The following is a 12,743-nucleotide window of genomic DNA, read 5'->3' as shown; positions in this document are numbered from 1 at the left end:
TAGGATCAACACTGGACTTTGAACCACAATGTTGGTGGTTTAAATCCACCAGCTGTTCCTTGGAAACTCTGCACAGGGTCACACTGAGTCAGAATCAATTCGACTGCACTTAACAACAACAATCTATATAAAATACTTATCTCTATTCAAGAAGACCTACAAAAACAAAAAACAAAACATAGAAACAAAACCAGAGTGCATAAATTAAATCTTACAAATATGAAGTGGAAATTTTATGAATGTGAGTATATCTACAAGGCAATTTCTAGAATTTCGGGCTGTATACATTAGAATCAGGAGGAAAAATTAAAAAAAAATCTGATGCTTGGCCTTCACCACAAAGCGATTAAAGAATTTCTGAAGGTTGGGATCAGTCATCAGATCCCCAGGTAATTCTAACATGTAGGCAGTGTTGGGGACTTTTGAGTTTGCTGTTTCAGCAAGCACACTGTTTTTACTCATCCTCTCTTCATATTCAGATTATCCTTCCTGCAGGGACTAGCAGTCATGCCATGTGACTTCCTGAGTGATTCCAGTTCGCGTTCTTTACAAAATTGGAGCTTTGGTGAGTCTCATTCATTCTGTTTTTAATCATACACCAACAAACATTTTTATTGTTCTTGCATGCATTGGTCTTGTGTCCCCAATTGGAGAATAAGCTCTTGGTGATCAGAAATGGAATCTTTTATTTCTTTTCTCTCAGTCTCTTTCTTGTTTCTTATCCTACTTTCAAATCTCCACTTCTAAAAAGCAGTGGGTTTTAGTTTTATTTATTTATTTTTTTAATTTGATTTTTCCACTCACCCTGCACCTGACAATACAAGGGTAGCAGTTTCACAAGTGTGAGGACTTAACAACTTTGGGTAACAAGAATTTAAAAAACTAAGAAAAAAATCCCGTATTACAGAAATAAAAAATTACTATACAACAAATGCTAAAAATTTATAATTGAAAAGGTCAAAACATGATCATTTGAAAAAACTGCTGATCAATGTATGTCATGAATCATTTATCATGTAACATCTTGTTATTGTTTTTTATTTGTGAGAACATAAGAGCAGATGCTCTTAGTTTATATTTCCTCCAGAAATAATAATAATAAATGTAATGGAAACTAATTTTCTGTTACAAGTTTAGAAAACAGTTGAGTGATGCTCATGTTTAGCTAAATGGTAAAAGTGATTGTACTGAATAGTGTCTAGTCAGTTATGAATTTCAAGATAATATTAGGTGCTTCAAGATACTGTTGGGTACAGGCATACCTCGGAGATATTGTGGGTTCAGTTCCAGACCACTGTAATAAAGCGAATAATACAATAAAGTAATTCACAGGAATATTTTGGTTTCCTAGTACATATAAAAATTATGATTACACTATACTATAGTAGAGTCCTGGTGTGGTAATGTACGATAATGCACTGGACAGCAGGGTTGGTTTGAAACATAAGATAATGCTTCAAACTCACCAGTGCTCTTCAGAAACCCAAGACAGGGTTGTTATGAGTCAGATGCTATGAGTCAGAACCAATTTGACGGCATTAACAACAACATAAACTATTAAGTGTGCAATAGCATTATGAAAAAGTTTGAGATATTATAAGAATTACAAAAATGTGGTGCAGAAACATGGAGTTTGTGCCTGCTGTTGGAAAAAATGGTATACAAATAGATTTGCTTGATGCTGGGTTGCCACAAACCTTGTCTTTGTAAAATACACAATATCTGTAGAGTGCAGTAAGATGAGGTATGTCTGTATATTAAGGTATCAGAAAGTTTATGAGTCAGAATAGACTTGATGGCAGTGAGTTTGGTGTAATTTTTTCTTACCACTTAATAGGAACAAGATCTTGAATGGTCATTGTGTTCAAGATTGATTTGAATATCAAGTTACAATATGATTTTAGATCCTACCTAGACAACTCTGTAAGGGCTATGTCATATTAACTAGAAGTTTTGGAAAATACAGTTTGAGAAATCAAATGATAATGCCACGTATCTATACTAGACTCAGCACACTATCAATGCAAATTATACCTCAATTCCTAATGCTTTAAAATAGAAACTTATTTAAGAGATTTCCCTGTCACAACAAAACAGTCTTCTTTGATCTCTTATTTCAGGGCACTCTATCTCAGTATGTACAGTTGGACTACAGGAAAAAAAGAACAACATATAGAGCACAACTTAGCTCCTCCTTTATGGCATCAACTAGCCAAAACCAAGACATGCTATTGTAAATATATCAACCAGAAACACCAATTGAATTAACCCTAGTAGTAGAAAGATTAATTAATGGCATCTTAGAAAGGGTGTGGCCTAGAAGAAGAAGATTGTAAGGAAAAGATTACTAGGAGTCTTATGCAAAATCATGCCAGTGTTTTGTTTTTGTTTTTGTTTTTGTTTTTCCTGCAAGCAGCTAGCTGTCAGGGACTTTCCTATAGCTGTACCAGCAGCAATTTTGACTTTAGAGTGGGGAGATTGTCAAGCTAGTTGGATACAGCAGGGTTAAACATTCAGTCAGTTGGAAGACGTTAACCTCACCGATTTATATTAGATTTTAAAGTTTACTTTTTAATTTCTATCTAAAACTGGTAATTTACATACCAATATACACTGTTCTGTCAAGGGAAAAGTTAATTTTAACCTAATTTTGCTTGTTTCTATGCCAAATACATGCAAAGTATTCTACCTATTACTAAATGAGAGCAAATTCAAAATTCACTAGGTGACGAAAAGAAATCAAACCTGTGTGGACTTGTTGTTGTTGTTAACTCAGTTCTGACTCATAGCAACCTTATGCACAACAGACTGAAACACTGCCCAGTCCTGCACTATCCTCACAATCCCTGTTAAACTTGAGCCCATTGCTGCTGCCACTGTGCCAGTCCATCTCCTTGGAGGTCTTCCTTTTTTTCACTGACCCTCCACTTTACCAAGCATGATGTCCACCAAGGACTGTTCCCTCCTGGTAATATGTCTAATGTATGAGAGACACAGTCTTGCCATCCTAGAATCTTAGGAGCATTCTGACTATACTTCCTCCAAAACAGATGTGTTTGTTCTTCTACCAGCCCATGGTACCTTTAATATTCTTCTCCAGCACCCTAAATCAAATGCATCAATTCTTCTATGGTCTTTGTTAGTCGTTGTCCAACAGTCACATGCATATGCGCTGATCAAAGATAACATTGCTGTTGTTATGTGCCACGGAGTCGGTACCAACTCATTGCAACCTTGTACAGGGTTTCCGAAGCTGTAAATCTTTACGGGTGCAGAAAGCCTCATTTTTATCTCGTGGAACAGTTGGTAGTTTTGAACTGCTGACCTTACAGTTCGCAGTCCTATTCTTAACCACTATGCTACCAGAGTTTGTTTGTTTGTGTGTTTTTGTTTTAATGAGAAATAAAGAAAAACAGCAAAATCAGAGCACATCTTCAGTGCAGTTAGGAGTCAGCACCCAAAATCCAAGGTAAAAAAGAGAATTTTCTGTTGGACTTGACATCATTTCCATCCTGTGATATTCCCTTACCAAAGAAGTTAGTCTTCCCTTCCAGTGAAATATGCTCCATAAAGTCAAATGTATTTCCTACTCTGCACACCTTGTTAAAACCTAGCTGCAGCATTATCTGCCACAAATTCAATGTACCACTTCATTAAAGTGCAGTTCCTTTCAATAAGCTCCATAGGCAAGACCTCAGTAAGGAACTCTTGTTCTATCCTGACAGCATTAACGATTGTTTCTTTTTCTCTCTCTTCTGAAGATTTGTGTAGCAGGTATTAGGCAGACAAAGCCACAATGTAAACCCTCATCTCAGCTAATAAATTAATTGGAAAATGTGAACCCAGGCATTAATTCTTGTTTCCAGGCATTAATCCAGAATATCAATGCAGAAAAGAACCAGAAAAGAAGATTCCTTCTGCAGCTGCAAAATGCACAATACACTCTTGTCCCCAATCCAACACACTCTACCTTCTTCTTTATGCAGGCATCTCAATGACTTTGAAGCAAAATTCTTTATCCTTGGAATCTTTAATGTAAAAGTCAATATGGAGAACTATACATTTCAAAATGAATTTTCTGTGGCATAGGAGCAGGGATTTCTGCAATGTGAACTTCTTGACATCACTTTCTACAAAGAAAGCTAGACATGTGATATAAAATATTTCTCCTTAGACTTCAGTGCTTCCTGATGCTGAATGGCCATGGAAGTCTCAGATATCCAAAAGGAAGTCTCAGCTTACTTATACATTTCCTAGATATCATTCAATAGGAAAGATGACCATTATTAGCAATGGTTCATCCTCTGTACTTCAAATTTTTTTCCCTCCCAGTCCTGGAGGAAAAAATTAATTTAAGCTAATAAATTAATTTCTTATTCATTTATTAGCTGAGATGAGGGTTTACATGATCTTCCTTGCAGCCTTGCTGTATAAGACATAGGTAATGCTGGGGGATGGTGGCATATTCTCCTTATTTATCAGGCCAAGCCCCTTCGTGGGGGAAAGCTGGAGATGCTGGTGTTCAATGGTAGTGATCAGGACATGGGAGAGAGCATGACAGTGGTATGAGAGTTGGCAATGTGCAGGAAGAGTGTACAGAAGACCTCAGGAACTAGGCAGGAGGAGGCAAATCTGTGTTTCTTTTCTATTAAAAGCATTGTCATCTTGCTATTGACTCAGGATTGAAGCAGTGTGCATTATAGGAAAGACCCAAAGACCAAATATAAATTCAGTGTTCTTTGGAAAGCATTACATATTATGGACATACAAGATACTGCTATTGTAACTAGGAACTAAACAATCTTTATTATTTTCTTACTTCCTGGGAAATAATGCTATAAGGAAATTTAGAAGAAAGAAAAATCTCAACTCCTTTTCTGATTTGACTCATAATTGCTTCAGTAGAAAAAGAACACTTTTCCAGGATTATTGTTGTTAGGTGTCATTAAGTCAGTTCTCACTAATAGTGACCCTAAAAACAGAAGAATGAAACATTACTGGGGCCTGTGCCATCCTCACAATTGTTGACATTTGAGCCCATTGCCAGTGACACTATGCCAATCTATCCCCTTAGGGGTCTTTCTCTTTTTGTACTGACTCTCCACTTTACCAAGCATGATGTCCTTCTCCAGGGATTGATCCCTCCATATAACATGTTTGAGGAATGAGAGATATAGTATGGTCATCCTGGCTTTTATGAAGCTTTCTGGCTGTACTTCGTCCAACATAGATTTGTTGGTTCTTTTGGCAGTCCGTGGTACTTTTAATATTCTTCTCTAACACCGTAATTCAAATGTATCATTTTTTCTATGGTCTTCCTTATTTCTGGGCCAACTGTCACATGCATATGAAGCTATTGAAAATACCTGATTTAGGTCAGGTGCTCATTAGCCCTTAAAATGACATCTTTGCTCTTTAACACTTTAAAGGACTTCTTGTGCAGCAGATTTTTCTAGTGCAATACTTTGTTTGGTTTATTAACTGCTGCTTCCATGAGTGTTGATTGTGGATCCAAGAAAAATGAAGTTTGTGACAACTTCAATCTTTTCTCCATTTATTATGATGTCATTTATTGATCCAGTTGTGAGGATTTTGTTTTCTTTACATTGAGGTGCAGTCCTTACTAAAGGTTGGAGTCTTTGATCTTCAAAAGTATTTAAGTCCTCTTCACTTTCAGCAAGCAAGGTTGTATCATCTGCATATCACATTCTGTTAATGAGTCTTCCTCAAGTCCTGATGCCATGTTCTTCTTAATATAATCCAGTTTATCAAATTATTTGCTCAGCAGATCTTGTTCTGTTCTCATAACTGCTTCTCAGTCTATGTACACTTTCCTCAGGAGCAAAATGAAGTGTTCTGTAATACCCATTGTTCACCATGTTATCCATAGTTTGTCATAATCCACATAATTGAAAGCTGTTTCATAGTCAATAAATCACTAGTAAATATCTTTCTGGTATTCTCTGCTTTCAGCCAAGCTCCATTTGACATCAGCAATTTCATGAGCTTTTTTGAATCTGTCTTGAATTTCTGACAGTTCCCTGTTGATGTATGGTTGCAACAGTTTTTAAATTATCTTCAGCAAAATTTTGCTTGCATGTTTCATTACTGTGGGATAATTTATGTAGTTTGGCTAATTTAATCCCAATAGTAGTTTCCCAAGAATCATCTGCAATTTATAGTTAGAAAAATAAATTAAGTGACAATTTTATAGCCCCACTTAAAAATAAATGATATAATTCATATAAAGTTATAAAAATACAATTTGAACCCAGATTTTGTTCCAGTCTAAAACTCCTATAACTTACTCAGACCCTCATGTTGCTTCAATTGCAAAACTCAGAATACATAACAGTTAATGCTTGTCTGGGTGCTATTTCTTATACCAGGTTTTATAAAATTGATATAGTAGAAAATGTTAAGGTTCCATGGAATATCATGGAAATATTTTCCTGTAAAATAAATGTGACTGAGTTTAAAAGAGAGAAGGTTCTTGGTGGAGAATACTTTTCTCCTGATAAAGGTTCATGTCCTATAGCTTACATGATTATTATATGAAATCATTCCAGGGACTTGAGCCCTCTAGTTCTTCCCATTCTTCCTTGTTATAATCAAGTATTGAACGAAAGATGATCATAGATGGCAACTAGGTAATGGAAGAAACAGATAAGTTCTGCGTCATGTTCTGACTATCTCTATTTGCTTCTTGTTTAGAGGTTGCAGTCAGCTGTTGGATGAGACGCATGATAGTTACCCTCATACAGAGAATGAGATCTTTAAAATATTTATCCAAGAACCTTGGGATTTCACAATTAGTGAAATATCTATTGCTCTTGGAAGTTTTTGAGGGGCCCAAGAGTGCCTAATACAAATGAAACATCTTTGAAAGGTGTGACAACTCAAAAGAATCATGTTGAGAGCCGGGATAAGAGCAGGAAAAACAGAATTCAAAGTCATCCTCTTCAAAGAGTGAAGGCAGAGACTGATTAGGATGGAGGACCTACCTCTATCCCTATTGTCTTCCAATCAATCCTCAGCCTTAACATCCATCAGGAAGGCTAGCTTAGGATCTCCTGAAACCAACATCTCACTCCAGACATACCTTGAATGAACCACCTGTCAACAAAGGTTCCCTCCAGGCCAGACTCTCTCCTCATTCAAGCAATCCTTCCGAGCAGGGTAACGAATGGATGCTTCTGGCAAGCACCTGAGGACCATATCCAGTCTTTTAGTCTTGGGTTTCAGGAAACAGCTTGGGAGGATGCTCTCCAGGCCCAGCAACTCTTGGGACTTGTCTTTGGATCCGTGGGAGAGTGGAGGCTAAGAGGGATTAAAGCTGTCCTGAAACCTTGTAGCCTGAGGGGGGCTTAGGGGTGGAGGAGGAAGGGATAGATGAGGAAGGGGCTAATTCATCACTGCCACTGTAACTGCAGGAAAGCAGCCCCGTAAACTGTCTGCCTGGGAGGAAGGATAATCTGCTGCTGGCTTTTATTTTCAGTTGAATTATAACACTTGCCTTCTCATCTGGCCTTTCATCAAGGGGCTTAAGTGTTTTTCTTTCTGCGGGCCTTACCGGCCACGTTTTCCCATTCATTATCGGCATAGGGGCCTGCCATGCTGAACCCATGTGTAACGAACACCCCTCCCACCAACTTAACTTCCCATCCTCCAGGGACTCCTTAGCAGCAACAATTTTCTAATTCAGACCAGACGCTCCTCTGAGCAATTGATCTTACAAGTACATTACAACTGGCTTTAACAGGAGTTACCAAAGGCAGGGATTTCAGAAACAAGATGTGAACTCCTCAAAAGATGAGGTACATAAATACCTCCTACCTATTTGAGTTTACCTGTAGTACCTGTCTATCCTTCTTGGCAATTTTCTTTGTGTCTGGGGCATTTGGGGGAATAGGGGTTTGAAGTCATTGAAAGATCATCATTAGTAGGCTTCTTACATTTAGGAGAAATCTGTAGGTTGTTTAGGGACAGTAGGGTCAGAATTCTAAACTAAGAATGACTACATTCTAATCCTGACTTGATCTCAAATTATTTGTATAGCCATGAGCCAGTGATTTAAACTCTTTTGAGTTTCAATTTCTTCATCTTCAAAAGTGAGATAATGTTGGTGCTGTTAAGTGCCATTGAGTTGAATCTGACTCATAGCAATCCTGCATAGGCTTTCCAAAGAAGAGTTGGTGAGTTTGAATCACTTCCCTTGCAGTTAGCAGTCCAGTGCTTATCCTAAGCATCATACCAGGAGTACAATTATTATTGTTAAGTGCCATCCAGTCAGTTCTGACTCATAGAAACCCTGTATAGGGTTTCTGGGGAGTGGCTGGAGAGTTTAAATCACCAACCTTGCAGTTCAAACCAATCTTATGGTCCAGTGCTTATCTTACAGTGGCACATCTGGACTCCTAGGAGTCCAATGTTGTTGCTAAGTACTTTAGAGTCAATTCTGACTCATAGAAACCTTGTTTGTATAGAATTTCTTATGAGCAGCTGGTGGGTGTGAACTGACAACCTTGTGGTTCACAGTCCAGTGCTGATCCTACAGCACCACACCAGAAGTCCAAGAGTCCAATATTAGGAGTGAAAACCTGACTATAGTGGATTTTTAAAGTATTTGAAGAAGAGAAGTGAAGAATGCAGCCAACGTATTAGAGAAACTTTTTTTTTTTTTTTTTTTTGCAAAGGGGAGGAAAGCAATGGAATGTGGTTGACTAAGAAAATAAAAGAAAATAACTATTTAAAGATAGGAACAATAATGATATGTTTGTATAATGATGCAGTAAAGAGATAAAAAAGACTGATATAAGAGAGAGACAAAAATTGCTGGAGTGATAACCTTGCATAGCTAAGAAGGACAGATGCAGGGATTATTTTAGATGGAAGCCAATATCATTGATTTAAAGTAACAGGTGGAAAGCCAAGTTATGTGAACATAAGACTTGGTAGAGAGGTATATAAAGTAATGAAGGGTTTGGGAAAAATCCCTTTCTCAACCTTCTCAGTGACATAAGAAACAAAGTAGTAAACTGAGAATGAAGAAGAGGTAGTAGTAGGTATTTGTGAGTTGAAGGAAGAAAATAAAAAGTCAAACTCACTGCTATAGAGTTCATTCTAACTCATGGCAACCCCATATGTTGCAAAGTGGAAGGGAAAAGAAGGGGTGTGAAAGCTAAGTCCAGGGAACCAGGAGAGTTAGTTGTCAAAGGAACTGTGGTATGATTGCTGGGCAGGATCAAGGTCTCACTTATAGTTTGTATTTGTGTCCAGAAATGTAAGTACAGGCATGGGAAAAGAGGAAAGCTGGATTTAACCAAAATCTTGCAAGGCAATTACACAAAAGGAAGAGGAGGGAAAGTTTGCTAAGTGTATGCAAGGAGTGATTATTATGTATGTCCCTGGACTTCAATCTGTTCAGTGAAATAAACAAAAGACATTAAGTGAGAGACGGTAAAAATTTGGTAACATTGGTGAGTTGGAGTCCTGCTTTCATCAAAACAGTTAGAGTTAGCATCTAGAAAATGAGCTAGAAATGTAGATGTGGTCTGAAGTGGAGATTTATGGACAGAGCTCAGTGACTGGAAACAACAAAATCTAAGACAAAAGAATGGGAGCGAGTGGCTAAGGAAGAGGAAAAAACTACAACCACTGTAGCAGAGAAATTTAAGAAATTTAGAGGGTAATCTGTGTAAAGCCCCTCTATATGCATGTTGAAATCACCAAGATTTGGGGCAGGGGACTTGAGAACGTGTCAGTGAGTAGTGAGCTTAGAGCCAATTTCCTACTTACAGATTTTACAATATTTCACAATATTACAAAAAATATTATACATTTATTGCAAACTCTTTAGATAAACACATGTAAAATATTTTGAATCAATATTTTAACCTGCTTTTGTTTTCAGTTTTGAATAAATGTATGATGCCAAAAAGAGAATAAAGCATACCTATACACACAATCTCCTACAGAGCTTTCACTTAGGAGGAAGATTACTGAACTATGCCCAAGCCGTGTAGCTCTACAGTTTAAACTATCTTAGTATATTTATAACATTTATGCACCCAACAAGCCCAACCCGATGCCTTCAAATCGATTCTGGCTCATAGCGACCCTGTAGGATAGAGCTGAACTGTTCTGCAGCATTTTCTTGTGGAACAACTAGTGTGTTTGAACCGCTGAACTCACAGAGATAATTATAGCACTCACTTTATAGGATTGCTGTAAGTATTCAGTGCATGGTTGTAAGGATTAAATGGTATACCATTGACTCATTGTTGTTTAATTATTATAACAGATGCAATTTCCTTAACTAACCTGTTTTCTGTTCCTGAAACTCTCCAAGCTTTCTGTCACTAAAGCTATTATTCCCTCTACCTGGCATATTTATTCTTGAACTTGTTTTATGGCTAGGTCATGACTTCTTCATGTCTCAGTTCAGTATTAACTCCTTGAGCTAGAGTGCTACATTTATAGAGATGTAAACAGCAGAAGGGATATTGCTTGGGCTACAACCTGGGTAGGTTGTTGTACTTTGCACTCTCTCTTTTGCCTGGACATCACCATTTCTGATGGAGAGAAACAGCTTGGGCCTGGAGAACGGCTAAGAAAATAAAGGAAGTGTTTTATTTTTATTTTTTTCCATCTGAGCCTAGAGAAGACAGCTATTCTAAGACAGAAAAAGGAAAGTCAAACCATCTCCTCCCAAAATCTACCTGATTTCTGAAGGCAAAGAACAGGATTATTGGTGATGAGAATCTGACATATTTGATATGAAGTAGTTATGAAGTAATGTTCTTCCTAATTATTTGAACACAGAATATCTTTCCATATGGGTCCTGTGGCATTTCCCAATTATGGTCGTAATAATATATGCTTGATTTCACATGACTGAGGTACTCCTCCCAAGAGAAGTAAGGTCTATGTTCTCACTCCTTAAACACAATGGACCTTATAATTGTCTTGATAAATAGTATGCGATAGAAGTGATGTTACATAATTTCTGATGCCAAGTCACAAGAAGCAGTATTGATATTACTTCTCTCTGGCCTATTCTCTATTCAGATGCTCAACATTCAAACAAGCAAATGTGCTATGAGGAAGCCCAAACTAGTTCACACAAAGGACCACAGGGCCCAGGTAGAGAGGAACTGAGACTCCCAGCTCATAGTCAACATCAACCAGACATGTAATTGAGTAAGCCATCAGATGATTCCAGTTTCCACTATAAAAGTCAGTCCATCTGAGAGCAAGTGGAACTGAGAGCTATCAGCCCTGAGCCATACTCAAATTGCAACCATTTGAGCACAGTGACTAATATTATTGTTTTAAGCCACCAAGTTTTGGGGGTGGTTTGTTACACAAAATTGGACAAGAACCAAATTAATTGCTATTGAGTTGATTCCAGCTGATGATAATCTATATTTTCAGAATAGAACTGCACTCCGTGAGATTTTCATGATTGTGATCTTTTAGAAGCAAATCATCAAATCTTTCTTCTGCAGCATCTCTAGGTAGGTTCAAACCATCAAACTGGTAATTAGTTAAATACCACCAGTATTTAACTGTTTGCACCACTTTCTGACTGGTTGCTAATAAGTACAGGGATCATTATATGTGAACCTAGAGTGCTTCCAGTATTACCAAGTATTCATTCCAACTGCTCTTCTTACTAAAGATCTCAAATTTAAGTTTAAAAAACCAAGAACTAACATAATACATTTTAATGACCTCAAAATGTGAGTGTGTGTTTACCCAAATGTGTCAGCCTCATTTATTTTTGTGTTCATAAATCCAGGGAGAAAGCAAATGTAATTATACTTGGTGTAACTTTTAAGAGGACCTATTTGAAATGGGCCACCAAGTACAGTAAGAGAAAAGAAAGAACCCTTTGGTAATTGTATTTACATTTCCCAGTAGCTATTAGCAAACTATTAGAATAAGTGTTCTAATTTTTCAATCATAAGCCAAATTTGCCTTTGCATTAAAACAATCTGACCCATTTTCCCCTGAAGGCAAGTCTATAAAATTAAAAAAGAAGAAAAAAAGTCCACTAACTCTAACTTTACCAGGTGGTTTTTACACAGTGAAGAAAGTTTACTCCTAAATTAATAAAATCTGCAGGCTACCAACAGAAATCCAATTACTAAAACTAACCCTATAAAGAAAACCTAAAAAATAAAACATAAAAAAACTAATTAACTTGTGGGGTGTGGGGACAGTATGAGTGAGAGAAATTGTACAAAGGAGAGAAATGATAGCACAGTGGCTTGGACAAGATCAATGAATTGACATGTGAGGTGATGATAAACCATGATGATGATGAGCATCATGGTCCAGATAATTAAAAAAAAAACCACACTTTTTTTTTTTTGTAATTAAATAGAAATTATTTCTATTTAGCCATGGGCTTTCTATGCCTGTTCCTTTAAGAGACTTCCCCCTTCATCAAATGCCATATTCCCAGCTGGAACTGTCACCTGATACCCTGGCTCCTTCTTGGCTTATGCATGTCTTGAATGCATGGATACTTCATTTTTGAAATCTTCTTTCTAATATCTCCCTGACATTATCAGTTTCTAACCACTGTATACATTATCTCTTTTAGTTCATACTCAGTCTTTATACTTGGGATTAGTACTTCTTTAGCTATAATGGAGGGCTATGCAATTTGAACTTCTTGGTGTTTGACTTCTTAAGTTCAACCTAAAATTTCTGAAGTTGATTCATATTGTAGT

At 37.1% G+C, this 12,743-nt stretch overlaps 1 pseudogene; it reads right to left on the bottom strand.

Moving 5' to 3' along the window:
• Window positions 1–3,421: 3,421 nt before the first annotated feature.
• Window positions 3,422–7,594, bottom strand: LOC102821005 (annotated as a pseudogene).
• Between the last annotated feature and the right edge of the window lie 5,149 nt (window positions 7,595–12,743).

Source organism: Chrysochloris asiatica, unplaced genomic scaffold (genome assembly GCF_000296735.1).
Source record: "Chrysochloris asiatica unplaced genomic scaffold, ChrAsi1.0 scaffold00042, whole genome shotgun sequence".
Classification (NCBI taxonomy): Eukaryota; Metazoa; Chordata; class Mammalia; order Afrosoricida; family Chrysochloridae; genus Chrysochloris; species Chrysochloris asiatica.
Note: the sequence above shows the minus strand (reverse complement) of the source record. Positions and strands in the feature narration are given on the sequence as shown.